The sequence below is a fragment of the Lontra canadensis genome, unplaced genomic scaffold, assembly GCF_010015895.1.
Source record: "Lontra canadensis isolate GAN:19392208 unplaced genomic scaffold, GSC_riverotter_1.0 scaffold7, whole genome shotgun sequence".
Taxonomy (NCBI): Eukaryota; Metazoa; Chordata; class Mammalia; order Carnivora; family Mustelidae; genus Lontra; species Lontra canadensis.
The window spans coordinates 26,717,590-26,738,344 of NW_022631001.1; the positions used below are offsets into that span (position 1 = coordinate 26,717,590).

General features: G+C 42.9%; 1 protein-coding gene across 6 annotated transcripts in view; it reads left to right on the top strand.

Moving 5' to 3' along the window:
• STIM1 (stromal interaction molecule 1) overlaps positions 1-20,755 on the top strand; it is a 185,198-nt gene that overhangs the window by 107,233 nt on the left and 57,210 nt on the right. The window lies entirely within an intron of this gene.

Consider the following 20,755-nt stretch of genomic DNA (forward strand, 5'->3'; position numbering starts at 1 on the left):
GTCTTATTCATCACTGTTTCTCCCATAGTACCTGGTGCAGGGCCTTACACATAAAGGTGATGAGTTAAGTTTTTTTGAAATTTGATTTGAAAGAAATGATCTTATCACTAAGTGCCCCTTCAATTGTTTCCTTAGGGCAGAGCAAGAGTACAAGTTTGGTTGGTCAGCTGTATGGGGACGGGGTGCATTGGATTTGTGAGTTCCTGCCAGGATAGTGGCTGAGTCAGTAGTGGGCTGTGTCTAGGAATGTGAGGGTCTAAGATCCAGATATGACATTCTTTGTTAGTGTATAATGTGTATATCTGACCTCTGTGACTCCTTCCCTAGCCCTCTACCCTATGCTGTGAGTCACATACAGAATCTGGATGGAGGTAAAATCACTGTAGTTAAAAATACTAGGAAAGATGTAGAGAAAAACATGTACAAGCAGGGCAGAGATGAAAAAAAGAGGAAAAAAGGAATCTGAAAGACTGTGTGACTGAGCAGAAGTATGCACAGTCTTTGGAGCAAGAAAAATGAGGGGTTTAGGTTTACCTTCACCAACAGTTAGTTGCATGACCTTGGAAAGTTTCTTAAATCTGTGAGCTTTCATTTCCTCCTGGTCAAATGGGGGCAGTAGACTCTGCCTTGAAGGATTCTAGCAAAGATGAAATGAAATCCTGTGTAGAAAGTGTCTGGCTGGGGCGCTTGGGTGACTCAGTTGGTTAAGCGTCTGCCTTTGGCTCACATGGTCTCAGGGCCCTGGGATCAAGCCCCACACTGCACCAGGCACCCTGCTCAGTGGGTAGTCTGCTTCCCTCCCCCTCTGCCTGTGGCTCTGCCTGCTGGGCTCTCTCACTCTCTTTCTCTCTCAAATAAATAAATAAATAAATCTTAAGAAAAGAAAAAGTAAGTGCCCAGCCTGTGGTTTTGTTCACGTTGGTACTATTATGTCCTCTCCCCCTGCCACTGCTCCCACCTGCAAGACCCATGCTGGGGGTTTCCATACCCTCTCACATGGAACCTTTACAAGAAACCCATGGGGTAGGTATTACTTTTCCCATAAAAGACTGAATTAGCTCATAGCTATCCGGTTTGGGGGTTATTGCAACTCAGATCTACATGAGACTGATGAAAATGTTCTAAACTTGTGGTGATGTTTGCTCACCTCTGAAAAAGCTAAAAACTCTTGAGTTGTACACTAAACTGGTATGTAAATTATATTGAAATAAAGATGTTAAAAAAGTGAAAGTGTCCCTACAACACTGGTTGTTGTAGCGGTCACCTCCGCCTTGACTTGCTGTAGTCCAATCCCTAGGAACCCACAGGGCTCTACAGGAAACACTTTGAAACCAATGTTGAGTTCTGTCTCCATTTGCCCCACTCCTGACTTTGACAGATATGCAGAGGGCTTCCAAGTCAGAAGTGCCATGGTATCTGGAAGCAGAGACCTCTTGTTAGCTAACTGAGGGCTAGGTTGCCTGTTTTTGGGGGTGAGTGTGGATGGTTTTTGAGGACACCTGACTGAAGAGCCCTGGGGCATTCTCTTTGGGAGAATCCATCTTCTTTTTCTCTCTCTCCCTGCCTCCCTCCCTTCCTTTTTCCTTTTTATAGTTGTCACTTATGGGAAAGCTAAGATGGCAAGAAAGTTATGGGAGAACCAGGTGGTAATTCCCTCTCACCCACATACCAGGAACCTGAATCAAATTCTTGGCACTTACTATATGGAGCTCCAGGAGGGGCGATGTCAGAGGCAGCTGGCTATGTTGTCCTGGTTTTATTTTTCCTGGATTCACCTTGTGCTCAGGGCCTCCCTCTGATTCCCACTGCTATTGCCGTGCCAGCCCCTGGGAATCGGAGCTTTCCCCTTGGTCCCTGGACCCAATCCTGAACATAGATTTCCTTCCTTCCTCTTTTAACGGCTTTGACTGCCTGGCACTTTTGCCTTTTTTCCCCTTCAGTTTGCTATATGCAAAATAGGGCAGAAAAGAAATAATTGCAAACAGCTTTTCAGATAACCTCAGCATGGGTTTCTGTGTACATTTCTGTTGCTGCAGTAATTCTTCTCTGACCTGAAGGATTGCTACAGTTTGGAGGCATCTCTGGTTTTTTGCCTTCTAGCTTCCTGCCAGTCTCCTGGTGCAATCACCATCTTATCTCCTGCCTTGTAGAACATTCTGACCCCGTGCCCTAATCTTGGCAAAGCACAGATTGAGGTATGCTCAGGCCTTTTGGACAGAACAGAGATGAGTGATACCATGAATGATAATCATTCTTCAGGTGAAACCTGGTCCTTAGGCTAAGGGAATGACCCGTCCCCATTTTTTCTTGTAAACATTTCACTATAGGGTGACGGTAGCATTCACCTCCCAGCTCTCACTGAGTTCAAGTTCTATAGCCTTGCTCATGCATTCAGCCCAAACTCTTCTAAATGTCTCGAATAAAGTATTTGGACATTGCCTTTTTAAAAAGTCTAAGCATAAGCTTTGGAGGCTGACCTGAATTCAGATCCAAACTTTGCAGTGCAGAGCTGTAAGGCCAAGTAATTTGGAGCCTCACTTTCCTCATGTGCAAAGTAGAGATGAAAATAAGGTACTCTTTGCCATTGATAAGCACTCAGGGTAGTGAGAGAGGCAGACCTGGGACCTGGCTGTCACAACAGCACATTTGCAGGCCATGATGGTGGCGTGCGCAGGACTGTAGGAGTTGCGAGAGAAATAAGGGCGAGGTAATATAACATGTGCTGGGGTAGCAGAAGACGTCTTGTCAGCCAGCACTCAGGGCAGGGGACCAGTTGCCAGACAAGCTGAGCTACACATCAGAGGGAGTAGGCCTCGTTTGCAATCTGTCCCAGTGCCTTGGCCAGATACAGCATGAAGCAGCAGTTCCCCCAGATGGGACCGCTCATGTTTCCAGGAAAACCCAGACGGTGGTTTGCTTTGACAGACAGGGAAATTCTTTCTCACTATGCAGACTGTTGTTTTCCTCACCACCCCCACCTTCGTTGGTGAGTCTGCTTTGTTCTGGACTGCAGTCCTGTCAATGACATGGACTAGGTAGATTTGTAAGACTTCTCTGTGTGTTTGTATGTGTAGCTGTGTTTATGCGCCTCATGTTTTTTTTTTTTTGCATGTGTGTGTACATCATTTTATGCCTTTTTATATTTGTATGTGTCTTTCTGTATTTAAGCGTGTCTGTATCATAGGAAGTGGAGGCAGGAGAGAAAGATAGATCCAAGGACACAGGAACTGAGAGAAAGCCCGTAAGCTGGGTCGAGAATCAAAGAGAAGGTAAGGAGGAAATGGTTAGGCAACAGCACAGTATGCAGGACCTGGAGGTAAAAACAGAGGCAGAAGTATAATCGGGAGTCCAAAGATGCCGTTAATGTAGGCTGGCGTGGACCCTACATGGTGGTGGGCAGAACACAAGGATGGGTCATCTAGCAGCCAGAAATGGCCAAGTCTGCAGAGAGAGAAAGAGAGAGAGCAAGAAAAAAAGCCCTGCTTCAGGTATAAGCTTCCAAATCTTCCTGTCTAAGGAGGAATCAGGGGCTGGCCTCTCCTGCCTTTGGACCTAACTGGTGTTTGTGTTGATTTACGCAAGTCTCTCTCTGCATGTCTGTGCATCTGTATCCCATTCAGTGCACTTCATGGCATTAGAAACAATTGGTTTTGATGTAATGGCTGATCCGCTTGAGGCTTTGTGACCCTCCCCTTATTTGTTCTCATGTTCTCCCCCACTCTCCTTCTCCAAACATATTTTGTGTCTGCTGTGTACTGGATATGCACAGACTAACAATGAAGACAAATTTTCTGTTTGTAAGGAGCTCACATGTTAGTGAGGCAGGAGAACATACATGTCCTACTAGATGTTGTGATGAGAGAGTAGCTCATCCCCATACTCTGGAATATTTTTTTTCCTGGAATTTTAAGAGGAGAGAATTTCACTTATCCTAGGATGCCAGGAAGCACAACCCAGAAGAAGTGATGCCTGAGATGGATTTTGGGAGATGCAGAGAAGTTGCCCTGGGGACAGAGGTGGGAAGGGTACAGCCAGTGAAGGAAGTCAGTGGTTCTTTTAACTTGAGCATAGAATGTAACAGTGGCACCGGGACGGAGAGGTTGAAGATGACATGAGGTGGGAATGACAGGCATTAGCCAGATTCTTGCCATACTGAGGTACTTGGATTTTATCCCAAAGATGATGAACTAGAAGGACTGTAAACAGAGATGGCTCTCATTCTGACTGACAGGGTGTCAGAACCTGGCTTTGCAGAGCAGGTGAAACTGGAACTTGGTTTTTAAAAGATGAGCAGGGTTTCCTGATGAAAAGAAGGAGGAGGAGCATCCCAGGAAAAAGGAACTTCATGAGTAAAGGCAGGAGGCAAAAAAAAAATATGGCAAGTTTGGGAGACATCAAGTAGGGAGGTGTCTAGGGAATAGTTTCTTTATAAGATAGGGTTATCTTTGATGGCTGGTGTGTGGTTCCTATAAGATAACAGATGGTAAGAATCCTTTGTGACCCATAATGCTGCATGAAAATGTCATTAGTGGTGTTGTTATCCAGCTTCTTCTCTTTCCCCTTGGTGCCCAGCAATGACAGCCCCTCCCAGCTGTAGGTCAGGTAGGCGTGAGATGAGCAGTGTGGCATAGATGCGCCCGTCTTTTCTTGAGCCACCTGGCATCTCGAAGAGCAGGAGCTAAGATTAGAAGTCTCTGGGACTCAGAGGTCAGGGGCCGGTTGGCTCAGAACACACCATTCTCCACAGTATGAGCCCTCCTGCCAAAGGAGCGGAGTTCAAAAGAGTGAAACATTTATGAAGCACCTTTTACATATAGGCACCGTGAGGGACGTCTTACATGATCTCATTTTCTCCACATCGTCCCTGTGAGGTTGTCTGCATTTTACAGGCTTACGGTGACCTTGTGACCAAGTGCTGTATCTGGGAGATTTGTCCCAGGTATTACTTCAGAAGGTTTTCGATGTCTCTGGGGGGTGAGCAAGCTCTCTAATTAGTTCAGAGTGGAAAACTCTGTGCGTTTGAGGCAGTGTGGGCTTGGAAGGATTGGAAAGAGGGTTTCTGGACTCTGTCCTTGGGACTGAGGACGGATTCAGCTATACCCTCCACATAGAATAGTGGTTCTTGCTGACAAGGACTGACTCTCTCTGTATCTGTCTCACCTCGGTTTGTTCGTTCGTTTGTTCTTTTGTTTGTTTGTTTGTTTGTTTGTTCATTCCTTCCTTTCGATTTTATTTATTTGAGAGAGAGAGAGTGAGAGAGAGCATGAGCAGGGGGGCGGGGTATCGGGAAAGGGAGAAGCAGGCTCCCTGATGAGCAGGGAGCCTGATGTGGAGCTCGATATGGGGTTTGATATGGGGCTCAATTCCAGGACCCTGGGATCATGACCTGAGCTGAGGTGCCCCTCATCTTGGTGCTTTAGATATGTTTGATAAATCTCTGTATTCAGGGCATCTGGGTGGCTCAGTCGGTTAAGTGACTGCCTTTGGCTCAGGTCATGATCTCAGAGTCCTGAGATCGAGCCCTGCATCGGGTTCCCTGCTCAGCTGGGAACCTGCCCTTTTTTAAAAAAAAAAAAAAATAAGATTTTATTTATTTATTTGACAGAGAAAGAGATAGCGAGAGCAGGAACACCAGCAGGGAGAGTGGGAGAGGGAGAAGCAGGCTCCTCGCTGAACAGGGAGCCTGATGTAGGGCTCAATCCCAGGACCCTGGGATCATGACCTGAGCAGAGGCAGATGCTTAACTGACTGAGCCACCCAGGTACCACAAATAAAATCTTAAAAAAAAAAAAAAAATCTCTGTGTTCTTGGATCCCAGCACAAGGCATGTCACATAGTGTTGCTCATTTAAATGGCTGGTTGGGCAAATGAATAAATAAATGCCTCTTAATAAAGGCTTCCAGAACACCTAATGTCTTCACTACTCCCTCTTTCTTCCCTTGGGGTACTAGAACACACGAATAGATTTTGTTCTAAAGGAAAGTTATTTGGTATTGCTCTTTGACACATAAGACTAAATTCTCCCTCTTATAGTGATTAGGAGCCAGAAGCTTAAAAGAGGAACCTGAGTTTGTCTTACTCTTTGTCTTACTCCTTTTTTTTTTTTTTTTAAGTACGCTCTTGGTCCAATGTGGGGCTTGGCTTCACTACCCCCAGAATGAGCTGCATGCTCTACCAGTTGGAACATCCAAGTGCCCCAGCCTTACTCTTTTATATTCTTTGTTCCCAAGCCTTTGCCCTTGTCCCTTCACTGCCTAAAGGTGAATGGCATTTAAAAGGAACACATAGTGAGTACTCAACTCTTCTGCCAAGTGTTCTGTTTTGGAAATGGAGTCTAGGAAGTTTTCCTGCTATTAAGTGCTTGGCTGGAATTGGGTGTCCCAGAGTCTTGGAAAGTCATGCCTAGGGCCAGTAGTATGGGAGAAAAATTGAGAGGGGAATCAGAATTGACTCTTGTTTATAGGGGTTGTAAGGAGAGAGAATTCCTTAATACTTGAAGCTGTAACAGAGGGAGGAGTAGGTATATTTAATCAAGGGGTCATGACCCCCTTCCTGTTTTTTGTAGAGTTTACAAACTAAGAATGGCTTTTGCATTTTTAAATAGTTGGGGATAAAATGCAAAGAAGAGTTTTATGGTATGTGAAATTTCCACGAATTCAAATTTCAGTGTCTGTAAATACAAAGTTTGACTGGTGCAGAGCCACTCTTACTCATTTACATATTGTCCTTGGCTGTTCACACAAGAAGAGCAGAATTGAGTAGTTGTAACAGAGACTGTATGGTCTACCAAGCCTAAAATATTTACTGCCTGGTTCTTTATGGAAAAACATTTGCCTGGCCCCTGGTCTAACCCATCATTTTTTTTTAAAAACAGCTTTATTGAGATAAAATACACTTACCATATAATTAAGCACCTTTAAAGCATATAATTCAGTGGTTATGAGTATATTCACAGATATGTGCAGCCATTACCATAGTTAAATTTAGAAACTTTTCATCACCTCAAAGAGAAACCCTATACACATTGGCTATTGTTCCCCTATCTGCCTCTTCCTCACAGCCCTGAACAACTGCTAATTTATTTTCTGTATTTATAGATTTGCCTTTACCTGGACACTTCCTACAAATGGAATCATATAATATGTGGTCCTTTTTTAAAAAGATTTTTTAAAAATTTTATTTATTTGACAGACAGCACAAGTAGGCAGAGCGCCAGGTGGAGTGGCAGGCAGAGGGACAGGGAGAAGCAGGCTCCCCACTGAGTAGAGAGCCCAATGCAATGGGTTGCGGACCCTTGGGTCATGCCCTGAGCTGAGAGCAGATCCCCAGTATGTGGTCCTTTCTGACTGGCATATTTCACCTAACATACGATTTTCAAGGTTCATCCATGTGGTAGCATGTGTCAGAACTTCACTTCATTTTATGGCTGAAGACTGTTCTATTGTATGAACACACTACCTTTTGCTTTTTCCTCTCCTCAGTTGATGGGCATTTAGTATGTTTTTACCTTTGGGATTTATGAATAATGCTGCTGTATACTGATATGTACAAGTTTTTGTGGACATACATTTTTACTTCTCTTGGGTATATACCTTGGAGTGTCATTACGGGGTCATATGGTCACTGTGTTTACCTGTTTGAGGAACTGTCAGACTATTCTCCAAAGTGGCTGAACCATTTTGCATTTGTGCCGGCAATGAATGAGTATTCCAATTTCTCCAAATCCTCACCAGCACTTGTTATTATCTGATTTTTTTTTTTTAATCACAGCCATCCTTGTGGATGTGAAATAATATTTCATTATGGTTTTGATTTGCATGACTAATGATGTCAAACATTTTTTCAAGTGGTTATTGACTATTTGTTTATCTTCTTTGGAGAAATGCTTTATTCATATCCTTTGCCTGTTTTTTATTCATATTCATTTTCATTCATATGTTTTTATTCATATCCTTTGCCTTTTGCCTGTTTTTTAAGTTGGGCTGTTTGTCTTTTTACCATCAAGTTGTTAAAGTTCTTCATATATCTTAGATACAAGTCCCTTATCAGGTATGTCAGTTGCAAATATTTTCTCCCATTCTGTAGGTTCACCTCTCACTTTTTTGATAGTGACCTCTGAAGCACAGAAGTTTTTGATTTTGATAAAGTCCAGTTTATTTATATTTGTTGCTCCTCAGGCTTTTGATGTCCTATCTAAGAATTCATTGTCAAATCCAACATCATGGAGATTTACCCTTGTGTTTTCTTCTAAAAATCTTAAAGACATCTGAAGCTTAACATACTTCACATGGATTCTAAGTACCACCTCATCTAAAACCTGCTCTACTCGCAGGTTTCCTTATCTCGGTTGAAGGCAACTCCGTTGTTTCAGTTGCCTGGCCCTGAAATACTCTGAATCATTCATATTTCCTTTCATACCCACACCCATTGATAAATCCAGTGGGTTTTACCTTCAAAACATAGCCCAAATCTGATCATTTCACACAGCTCACAGATCATTGTGTCTACAGTCAGTTTTCAGTATAGTAACTAGAGAGTTTTACAGGAAAAAATGCAAACCAGATCATTTCACCCCTCTGCTCAAAATCCTGTAATAGCTTCATTTTTCTTTTAGGGCAAAAGCCAGAGTGACCAAAAGAGTCAGGAAAGCCCTATGTGGTCTAGCTTCACCTTATCATTACAGTTTCCCTATGGATTATAGATCATAAGTCTCCCTGGGTCTTTCACTCCAGTCACACTGCTTGCTGTTCTGCAAACACATCTTGTTGTTTCTGTCTTTGGGCCATGGTTCTAGCTCTTACCTCTGCCTAGGATAGTCTTCTTCCAGATATCTGCTTTGATAATTCCCACATGTTTGCAAATATTTTTTCTTTTCTCAAACTTCTCTTAATCGATGAGACCTTTCCCAGACCACCCTATTTAGTAATGAATTCTGCTAACTCTACCCCATTTCTGGCACAGACCTTCATTACATATCACTTCTTTTTAATTTGTTTTACTCTTAAGGACTCAGTCACCTTCTGGATTCCATCATTTAATCATTGATTATTATTTATTGTCTAGAATATGAGGTTCATGAGGGCAGGAGATCTGTTTTATTCAGATCCTAAATCCCTGCTAAATCTCTAGCCACCTAGGATAGTACCTGGCTCAGTATTGGCATTCAGTAAATACTGTTAAGTGAATGAGTGAATCTTATTTAAAAAGGAGCAGATATATTTTTTCATGTGGATTCAAATGACTATCTAGGGTCATTTACCAGCCTTGAGAACTCCCTTTAGTGTTTTTTGTAAGGTGTGTCAGCTAGCAATGAATTTTCTCAGTGTTTATCTAGAAGTATCTTTATTTTGCCTTCACGTTTGAAAGATAGTTTTGCTGGATATAAGATTCTTGGTTGACAGTTCTTTCTTTTAGCACTTTGAACATGTCCTCTACCTGCTGTTTGGCATCCATTGTTTTTGATGAGAGGTTACCTGTTTTAATTTTATTGAGTTTACCTTTTTTTTTGAAAGATTTTTAAAAATAGATTTTATTTATTTCTTTGACACAGAGAGAGAGAGAGAGAGAGAGAGATCACAAGAGGCAGAGAGGCAGGCAGAGAGAGGGGGAAGCAGGCTCCCCACCAAGCAGAGAGCCCGATGTGGGACTGTATCCCAGGACCCTGAGATCATGACCTGAGCTAAAGGCAGAGAGTTAACCCACTGAGCTACTCAGGCGCCCCTGAGTTTCCTTTTTTTGTGACAAATCATTTTTCTCTTGTTGCTTTCAAGATTTTCTTCTTGCTTTTGTCTTTCAGTATTTTCTTTTTTGAAGATTTTATTTATTTATTTGAGAGACAGAATGAGAGAGGGAGAGAGAGAGAGCATGAGAGGGGAGAGGGTCAGAGGGAGAAGCAGACTCCCTGCTGAGCAGGGAGCCCAATGCAGGACTCAATCCTGGGACTCCAGGATCATGACCTGAGCCTAAGGCAGTACCTTAACCAACTGAGCCATCCAGGCACCCCTGGCTTTCAGTATTTTCTGTGATGTGCCTCTGGATCCATTTGCATTTATCCTATCCTCTTTGAAGTCTATTGAGCTTTCTGAATAATGTTTTTCAATAAAGTTGGGAATTTCCCAGCCGTTGTTTCTTTGAATATTTTTTTCTGCTTCTTTCTCTTTATAGTCTTTTTTTGATTCCCCCATTATGCCTATGTGTTAATGGTATGGCACATTTCTCTGAGACAATTCATTTCCTTCATTCTTTTTTCTCTCTTTTAGATTGTGTAATTTCTTTCAGTCTCTCTTCAGGTTTGTCAATTCTTTTTTTTTTTTTTTAAAGATTTTATTTATTTATTTGACAGACAGAGATCACAAGTAGGCAGAGAGGCAGGCAGAGAGAGAGAGAAGAGGAAGCAGGCTCCCTGCGGAGCAGACAGCCCGATGTGGGGCTCGATCCTAGGACTCTGGGATCATGACCTGAGCCGAAGGCAGAGGCTTTAACGCACTGAGCCACCCAGGCACCCCGAGGTTTGTCAATTCTGTCTTCTGCTGGTTTAGCTCTCCTGTTTGAGCCCCTGACCTATACTTTCTTCTTAGTTATTGTACTTTTCAACTTCACAAAATCCATGTGGTTCTTTTGGTAATTTATATTTATTGACATTTTTTACTTGATGTGATTTTGTTATCACACATTCCTTTAGTATTCGAACATATATGTAATGTCTTTAATCGAAAAGTTTTTTTCTGTTAAATCTGATATTTGATTACTCTCACGGTTTCCTTTGCTTGTGTTTTTTTCTGGTATATGGGTCATATTTGCCTCTTAATCTGTATGTCTTGTATATTTTTATTGGAAACTGGATGTTTCTGATAGTATATTGTAGCAACTGTAGGTACTGGTTCAACCCCCTCTGCTGCTTATTGTTTGCTTGTTTATTTGTTTGGTGGCTGGCAAGATCTTATTTGTGGTCCATTCCCTCCCACCCACTCCCTTCAGTGTGAAGCCTCTCCTGTTGCTCCTCAGAGGGTAAAGCTTTGGATATGTCCATAGTCACTTTTGGATGACAGTGGTTTGGGTAGGACCCTCATTGACTCTCTTTTCCTGGCCACATTTAGCTGTTAAGTTTAGTTGTCTTCTGATTATTGTTTTCAACAGTGTTGCACAGACAGATCCAATCATATTGGGGCTCCTCTGAAAGGATAGTTCCTGAGATAAGTGTTTGAGATTTGTTGTTACCCCAGGAGGACTCTTCCCAGCTCATTCTCCTGTTCTTACCAGCAAATTCTCCAGCCACCAGTTAGCTTTTATCTCTAATGAATCTACCAGTCTCCTCCTAGATGCCTTTTACCACTACCTTTACTATTTTTGAGAATGTCCTTGGTCTTGAACTCCTTCACATTCTGTTGCAAATAAAATAATTTCCTTTAGGAAGAGGTTTGAAACTCTTTGTAAAGCCTGCTCTCCACCCCAGGCAAAATCTCTGAGCCATGGTTCTGGAGCTGGAGGTGGGGATAATGGTGTGCTTCTCTTTGAGTGATATACCCCACTTTAGGAGCTGAGCACCCAGTGGTGGCACGGTAGAAGCTTCAGGCTGTCTTGGCTTGCCTCTCCCAGAGTATATTTGCTGTCTTATAAGCCAGGGCAATGGCATTCAGGGCCTCAGGATCCTCAGTGGCTTTGCATCCAAGGTGAAGTCCCTGCTTCATAAGTGGGGGCTGGGTAGAAGTAGGGAGGCCTGCTTCTTGGCTGGACTCACCTAGAACTTAGCCTAAGCAACAGTAACTGGAGGCAGAGTGAGAAATGGAGGTATACTGCTCCTCTCACACAGATAGCCCTTGAGCTGGGAGCTCGGGGTCAGAGAACCCTGTGTTCTTGGCGGCCCTAGTCTGGAGTGGAGTTCCTGTCTTACCGATTTGGAAGTGGGGAGGGAGAGAGGGAGCAGATATTAATTCAGGTTCTACAGACTCTCACAGTTTTTACTGAGTTTTAGTAGATATTCTTAAGCAGATGTTTCTTCATTTGATGTATGCTTTAGGACCATTTCCAGAAACTTTAAACAGTTGTTTTAAAAAAAATTTTTTGTCCGTTTCACTGGATAGTGGGTCCATGGAGCTTCTCATGCTATCAAGCCAGAAGTCCCCGCTGATTCGTCAATTTTTGAAAACATCCTTACCCACAATACATTCTGTGCAGTGCTGTGTATTCATTCTCTGGAAGATGTGGCAGTATTGACCCCAATTAAGAAGATTATCCCTTCTCTCTAGAGGAATAGTTTTAAATTAGTGACCTATTTCTATCCTCTTTTTCATGAGACAAAGATTCCCTAGCCAGTAGTACTTGGCTAGCTTATATACTTTGGTCCTTAAAATTTACAAGATAAGGGGTGCCTGGGTGGCTCAGTAGGTTAAAGCCTCTGCCTTTGGCTCAGGTCATGATCGCAGGGTCCTGGCATGGAGCCCTGCATCGGGCTCTCTGCTCAGCGGGGGGCCTGCTTCCTCCTCTCTCTCTGCCTGCCTCTCTGCCTACTTGAGATCTCTATCTGTCAAATAAATAAATAAAATCTTTAAAAAATGTTTATTAAAAAAAATTTACAAGACAAGAGATGTCAGTGTTTCCCAGTCTTTGCCATTCTGGCCAGATGCCTAGAAGGCTGGAACTTGAGATGCTACCTTTAGGATTTAATCTCTATCATGTGTCCCATTGGTCTCACGACATCAGGGATGATTCCATGACAAGGACTGGACCTCAGAAGGATCCTCTGTACCTGTGTATGTGCTGGGGACTGGGTGCTAGGTACTAGATATATGGGAGAAAAAGGGAAGGCGTAGTTGCTGCCTTGGAAGAAGTTCCTCTAGTGGTGGAAATAGCCATGTCAGTGGATGAGGATACTGCGGTAGGATGAGAGAATGCTGGGATGGAGTCATAGGAGAAGAACTTACCTGTTAGTTTTGCCCATGTACAGAGTTGCTGACATGTAATTTGGGTCTAAAGAGATGACTGGAATGACCGAGAGAAAAAGTAGAGTGTTTGGGTGAGGGAATAGTATATGCAAAGACATTAGACTGGTGAAGAGCTTGATGCTTTCAGAGATTTTCAAGTAATTCATTATCACAGGAGTTGGGAGAAAGTGGCAGTTGATGTGGCAAAGAAGTCAGGTAGGGTGTTGCATAAGGTTGTAGAATTTTGGTTTTAATTGGAGTTAACACTTTCAGAGTAAAAATCATAAGAGGAGGATACAACAGACCTTCAAGGTCAGTAGATTACAAGTACCTTGTCTTAATTATCTCTATTGCTGATCTCTTGGCACATGGCCTTTATATGGCAAGGACTTAGGAAATAGCTACCTTTTACCTCCCCTGTGGGTCTTCTTTACATATGAGGGATCAGCATCACTGGGATAGTGAGCTCCAGGACTGCACATTCTTAATATCTTTATATTCTTCTTACAATACATTAAATATATTCATATTTAAGAGAACATCACTCACATACAGGGAGCTTATTTTGTGCCAGGCACTATTCTGAGTACTTCATGTGAATTAATTCATTTGTAATACCCTTAACATGAGGGTATTCTGAAGTTTTGTACTATGTTATCTCCATTTTACAAATGATGTGCATCGTACACTGAAAGTAGGTGCTAGAACCGGAATTCGAATCCAGGCAGCCTGGCTCCAGAATCAGGCTCTAAGCCATCATGCTGCACCAGATCCAAGCCAGTGTAACCCTCTGGCCCCTAGCTGAATATCTTTATTTTAGATTGGCTGACAGTTTGGGGACCTTTTCCTTCCTTTTGTGTAGGGGAGATAAGATGCATTGACTAGTTGTGGTAAGCTAGGCCCACTGCTGGGTGTTGTAGTGTGAGAGACATTCATTCAGTTCTTTAATAACTACATACCCTGCTCTGTGCCAGGCCTGTGCTTGGAAGCGGGCTTATGGAGCTAAATTACTGATTCGTTTAGGTGTTCCAGAGAATTTGTAAGACACGGGTTAGAGATAATGACAAAATATAGTTTCTATATTTGAGTTGCTTAGAGATAGTAAGGGGGGGTAATTCAATAGTAATTGTAGTGTAATGGGATAAGTACTGTCATAGATGTATGCCCCGAGAACTAAGAGAACAAATGGAATAGGGCAATTAACTTGCTTGGGAGAGGTCTGGAAAACTTCACAGAGGCAGTGACTTCTTCTCTAGCAGATAAAGAGAAGGAGAAAACATTTTAAATGGAGCACCTTGTATAAACGCTTAGAGGTATGATGAACATGGTTTGTTCAAGGAGCCCGAAGTGGCTTGATATATCTAGAGCAAATGTTGCTGAACTTTTTTGTTCTTTTTTCTTCTTTAAAAAATTTTTTTTAAAAGATTTTATTTATTTATTTGAGAGATAGAGAGAGAGACCTAGCACTAGTTGGGGGAGAGGCAGACAGAGGGGGAACCTGATGTGGGGCTCAATACCAGCCCTGGGATCATGCGATCATGACCTGAACTAAAGGCAGATGCTTAACCCACTGAGCCACCCAGGTGCCCCATGGTCAATATTTTAGGCTTTGTTGGCCATATAGTCTCTGTCACAATAACTCAACTCTGCTTTTGTAACATGAAAGTAGCTATGGACAGTACCTATACAAATGACTGCGACTGTGTTTCAGTAAAGCTTTATTTGTAAGAAGTAGCAGCAAGCTGGATTTGGTCCATGGCCATAGTTTCTTGACCCTTGGTCTGGACTCTGTGTGTGGTAAGGAGGGAGAACGGCTGCCTGGAAAGTTAGTCTATGACCAGATTGTAAAAGGCCTTGCATATAAGGTCAAGAAGCTAGGGTATTATTCTGTAGGTGATAAGGAGCCGTGAGAGTTTAAGTAGGTACATTCGTGTAGTTTACAGATTTGTACTTTACAAAGGTCATTCTGGTGACTAATGTGGTAGATGGAATGGCAGAAGTGGGACTAGATGTACAGAGGTGAGTGAGAAATGACTGTCCTCTCGGCACCCTCAGCAATAGCTTCTGATGTCACTGGGGACGGATACTTCCCCTATGAGACATCCAAGTCCCAGCACTTTGTACAAATGGCATTTATAGCTATTGTAGCTAAAACATGGGTCCTTGTTAGATGTCGAAGGGGTGAACAAGAGTTGGGAAGTGTCTTAGATCTGGGACGTGTATCTTTTGTGTTCTAAATAGTGTGGAGGTATGAGGAAGGGGCTGAGTGGGAGTGGGGGTGCTGTGGTTTGGTTTGGGAGACATGGAAGGTGAGCAGTTGGGAACACAGTTGGAAATGGGAGGTAGGAGTAATTTTCCAAGGAAACACCCAGGATCTCTGTCTGGGTCCCTGCACCCAGTGGCGCTCTGCTCTTCCAGCTTTCAATCTGTGATTTTTGCTTACTGCTGAGGCTGGCTGTGCCTGTTTTGTTGAAGATTCTAGAGAGATGTTTCCTCTCTGTCTGTCCTCACCCACATCTCCTCACTACTGCTTCACTCGGGGTAGGGATGGGATTGCATTCTTTGCGCCACCACCAGGGAGATCACTTTTTTGAGCTCATAGAGCTAAATATACCTTGTGACAGCTGGTCCCTGCTCTTCAGAGAGCTACTGAGCTGTGGCTCTAGCCAGTGTTGCATTCCCCATGGTAAGGCAAGACTTTTAGGGAGCCTTCTCAGACCTTCCTGAGAGAAGAGCTACTACTTGCTCTGAGTCTGAAATAGTAAATCTTTGTTGTAGGGGCCAAAAGTTGCCTCTTTGGTTTGGTTTGGGTTTTGCTTTTTGTTGCTTTTAAACTTTGTCTTCAGACCTTAGCTATTAGCTGGATGGGGGCAGTGTTCAGAGTGGTATATGGCAGTGCCTATGCAGGCACCTTGGACGTCAGAGTTCAAGTTTGGTACAGCATTCTTGTCTGCTGTCTTGATGGCTAGATCCCTGGGACCTCGATCAGAGCCTATATGGTTTGGCTGGGGAGATAGACCAAAACACTGGTGAGGGTCTACAGGGCGCAGAGGAGCCATCTTTGACGAAGAAGGTTTTTCTTTTGCTTTCACGTCCGTATCTCACCTGCCTGCCAATAATAACAACCGCTAACATTTGATTTGTGCTTTACAATGTAACGGAGTGCTTCTGTGGGCATCAGGCATCATGAGCTCTCTGCTCTCAGCCCAGAGAGTGCATGGCTCTTCAGAAGGGGGCAGCTGATGCTCAGCTCTGGCACATTGTTGCCAGCTCCCTCTGCAAAGCCAGGAGTGGAGCCCTGGGGGTGGGGGTGGAGGCCCTCATGACCTCCATCAACACCCACTCCCCCACCTTCAAGCCGCTCCAGATGACAACATGGACATCATGTCCTTTGATATGGACAATTGATTTTTTTCTTAGCTTTAAGTAAAATGTGAATAACAACATCTTCAGAAAATGATGCATTTTGAAGTTAATTTGTAATGGACAACCTATATGAAAATAAGGAGTGGGGTGCCTTGGTGGCTCAGTGGGGTGGGCCTCAGGCCATGATCTCAGGATCCTGGGATCGAGCCCCGCATCGGTCTCTCTGCTCAGCAGGGAGCCTGCTTCCCGCCCTCTCTCTGCCTGCCTTTCTACCTACTTGTGATCTCTCTCTCTCTCTGTCAAATAAATAAATAAATAATCTTAAAAAAAAAAAAGAAAGAAAGAAAAAGAAAATAAGGAGCTTTCCATGCTGAGGCCAGCTCTTGACAAGTCCCTGAACCACCATTTCTCTTCCAATCTAGTTGCAGCCCTTAAGCCCTTAAGATCCAGGAGTTCAGTGTCTAGATCTTTAGATTAAAAAAAAAAAAAAAAAGATAGCCTGCGGATGCCTGGCTGGCTCAGTCGGTGGAGCATGGGACTCTTGATCTCAGGGTTGTGAGTTCATGCCCCATGTTGTGTGTAGAGATTACTTAAAAATAAAATCTTAAAAAAAAAAACAAAAGATAACCTGAAAAGATGGATTTTCTTGGTATGAACCTGATTTTTTTTTTAAAGATTTTATTTATTTATTAATGAGAGAGAGACAGCATGAGGAGAGAGGTCAGCAAGAGAAGCAGACTCCCTGCTAAGCAGGGAGCCTGATGTGGGACTTGATCCTGGGACTCCAGGATCATGACCTGAGCCAAAGGCAGTCCCGTAACCAACTGAGCCACCCAGGTGCCCTGAAATCTGATTTTTAAATATGGGTTCAATTTAGAAAATGCTCTATGGGCCCTTAAAAGATAGGTGCAAAGGCAGCTTGTGACTTCTACAAGCCTGTCTCATTTATTCCTTAGCACACTTAGATGAGAGGGAAGCCTAGTTCTTGTTCTGAGAGGGAAACTGGGTCAGAGAGGCCAAATCACTTGCCCAAAAGTCACACAGGAAGGAAGGGGTCTGTTTCTGTAAGTTGTGCACCCTTTCTATTTATAGTGTACTGCTTCTCATCCTCTTAAGGTCTGATTGATGCATCCCACTTCTTTGTTATCTAACGAGGTTCCCCTCAGCTTCAGGCCCTTCCTTCAGGTGTAGCTTCTGTCAGCCCACATTCTTCATTTGGCACCATCTTCTTGCTGGCCTTGTTTTCTGCTCCCACTCCTTTGTGGTGCCGATAGAGCCTGTGCATGAGCCCTGTGCAGGTCCTCCTTGTACTTTCTTCCCATGAGTTTCTCTGCTCTCCCTGTACCTCAGTGATCAGACTTGGCTATGAAAAGCAGTCTATTTCTTATTGGTTCCCGATAAGCAGCTGGTATGTGGTTCAGATAGTTTCCTAAAGTTAGCTGGGAATGGCAGAAAAATCCCCTTTCTTGGAGATTTTGGCATTTCTGCTCCTGAGGCCTGCATATCATGTGTGTTTCTCTAGTCTTAGGTTAAGAAGGTCTGGGTTAGAGCCCAAGAGGACCAACACAGGGTATACCTATATCTGTAATCGGAGGGTTACAGGTTTGATCTCTTTAAAATACTTGTAAATCCCAACAACTTTCCATTACGTCCACACTACTACCTCATTTCAAGCTGTATTATTGTAATAGCTACCAAACTGTTTCCTTGAACCCGCCTTTGTCCTCCTATAGGCTGCTCCCCCACACAGTATTTACAACAGTCTTTCATTTATTTTATTTTTAAAATTATGTTCAATTAGCAACATACAGTACATGATTAGTTTTTGATGTAGTGTTCAATGATTCATTAGTTGCATATAAAACCCAGTGCTCCTTACCACATGTGCCCTCATTAATACCCATTAGAACAGTCTTTAAAAAATATATAAATGTAGGGGCATCTGGGTGTTGCAGTTGATTAAGCATTGGACTCTTGGTTTCAGCTCAGATGGTGATCTCATGGTTGTGGGAGCAAGCCCCAAGTCAGGCTCCATGCTCAGCAGATAGTCTGCTTGAGATTCTCTCTCTCCCTCTGCCCCCAAGCCCCCACCCCCACCCCAGCTCGTGCTCTATCTCTGGAATAAAGAAATAAATTTTAAAATGTATATATAAATGTGATCACGTTGCATCTCTGTTCAAATTCCTCCAATAGCTTCCCTCTCAAAGTCCAAGTCCTTATAATGGCCTACATGGGTGCTTAGGATCTGGACCTCTGGTGCTTCCCTAGTTCATCTCCCACTAGTCACCACCTCTCATTTCTCTTCAGCCACATTGGCCCCTTGCTATTCCTTGAACATATGGAGCATGTTCTTGCCTCAAGGCCTTTGCATATGCCATTCCTTGTGCTTTGGATAGTCTTCTCCCAGTTATTCTGTTTGCCTTTCTCCAACATCTCCTTCAGATATATGCTTGAAAGTTATCTTCTTTTTTTTTTTTTTAAGATTTTATTTATTTATTTGACAGACAGAGGCACAGCTAGAGAGGGAACACAAGCAGGGGAAGTGGGAGAGGGAGAAACAGGCTTCCTGCTAAGTGGGGAACCTGATGTGGGACTCGATCCCAGGACCCTGGGGTCATGACCTGAGGCAAAGGCAGACACTTAATGACTAAGCCACCCAGGTGTCCCTGAAAGTTACCTTCTTAATGAGACCTTCTGTGACTCCTTTAAAATGACAGACCATGAATACCACTACTCTGCATTCCCTATTCCTTTTTTTTTGTTGTTTTATAGGAATTATATAAGGGGATGTTAGCTCAATGACAATAAAGATTTGTATCTGTTTTGTTTATTACTTGCTGTATTTCTAGTGCCTGGAACTATGCCTAGTATTTAGAAATCTTATGTCTGCTGACTAAATGAATGAATGAATTTCTGTCCCCAGACTGGCCGTGTCACTGCTTGTGACTGTGTCTTCCCTGAAATGTCCCAGTGTCTGCTGTCTAAGGTCTAGTGTTCTCATCACTTAGGTGCCCAGTGAGAACAATCAGACTCTCAACAAATTAATAGAATTGTCCTAAAATTAATTTTGAAAAATAAGCAGCTGAGATTGACAAGAAGTATTCTGAAATATAAGAGCTATGGGAAGAGGAGGTCTAGGCCTTAGAAATTATTATTGAAGTATAAAATAAGGTGAAAGAGATAATAAAATAGTCAACAACTAGTATAAAAATAGAAATATCATTTAGTGCAAAAGAATGCAGACCCTAGAAATATACCTTGAGTATACATAAGGACTTAATTTATTACTAAATGGCATTTTTCAAAATGAATAAAAGATAATTTAATGAATGGGGTTGGGATAACAAGGTAGCGACTTGGGGAAAAAAATGTTAAAATTCACAACTTACAGCATAAAATGAATCAAAGATCAGATGGCCTAAAAAGCTGACTATTCAAAATATCGAAATACTTTCATTAGTTTAGTTTTTCTAAGAATTGACAAAATCTTTTTGTTCAGGGCTCTTTATCACACATTATCACATTATCACTTGTGTAATCGTTATTCAAAATAAATTCTCATGGATGCCTGGGTGGCTCATTGTGTTAAGCGGCTGCCTTTGGCTCAGGTCATGATCCCAGGGTCCTGGGATCAAGCCCTGCATCGGGCTCCCTACTCAGCAGGGAACCTGCTTCTCCCTCTCCCTCTGCCTGATGCTCTGCCTCCTTGTGCAAGCTTGTGCTCTGTCTCCCTCCCTCTCTCTCTCAAATAAATAAATGAAATCTTTAAAAAAAATTTTCTAAAAGCTTTGATTTCTTTTGCTTCTTTCTTGTAAGAGTGTATTATGAAAAAAAATACCAATAATTAAAGGACAGCACCTACAGTGCTGGGGGAAAATTTGGACAATAAAGTCAGAAATCTTGGGTTGGAATACAGATCTATCACTTATCAGCTGTAACCTTGAGCAAATGTTTGAGTTATCTAATACCATATAACCAACTTCCCCAAAAGTCAGTAGGTTTAAACAGCAACAACATTTATTTTGTTATTTACCTGTAGTCGGGTCATGGCTCAGCAGGGACAGCTCATCTGTGTCCACTTGGGTTCAGATGCAGTGAATCAAAAGTGGGGGTCAGGAATCACCAGCAGTCTCAGTCACTCACATGTCTGATCCCTGGGCTGGGGAGACATCTTCTGTGTTTCTAGTATAGTCTTTCCGCATGGTCTCTCCAGAGTGGTGGCTTTTGGGTAGCCTGGCTTTGTATATAGTTGTTGGCTTAGGGCTCTCAAGGCCTGTGTCCCAAAAGGGAAAGAGCCAGGTGGACTCTGTATTGCCTTTTTTCACCTAGCCTTGGAAGTCACTCGACATTACTACTGCAACATTCTGTTTGTTAGAAGATGAATCACTCATGTCAGCCTATATTCAGGGAGAGGGGAATTCACCTTCGGTGGGAGGATTGTCATAGAATTGGGGACACGTTTTAAAACC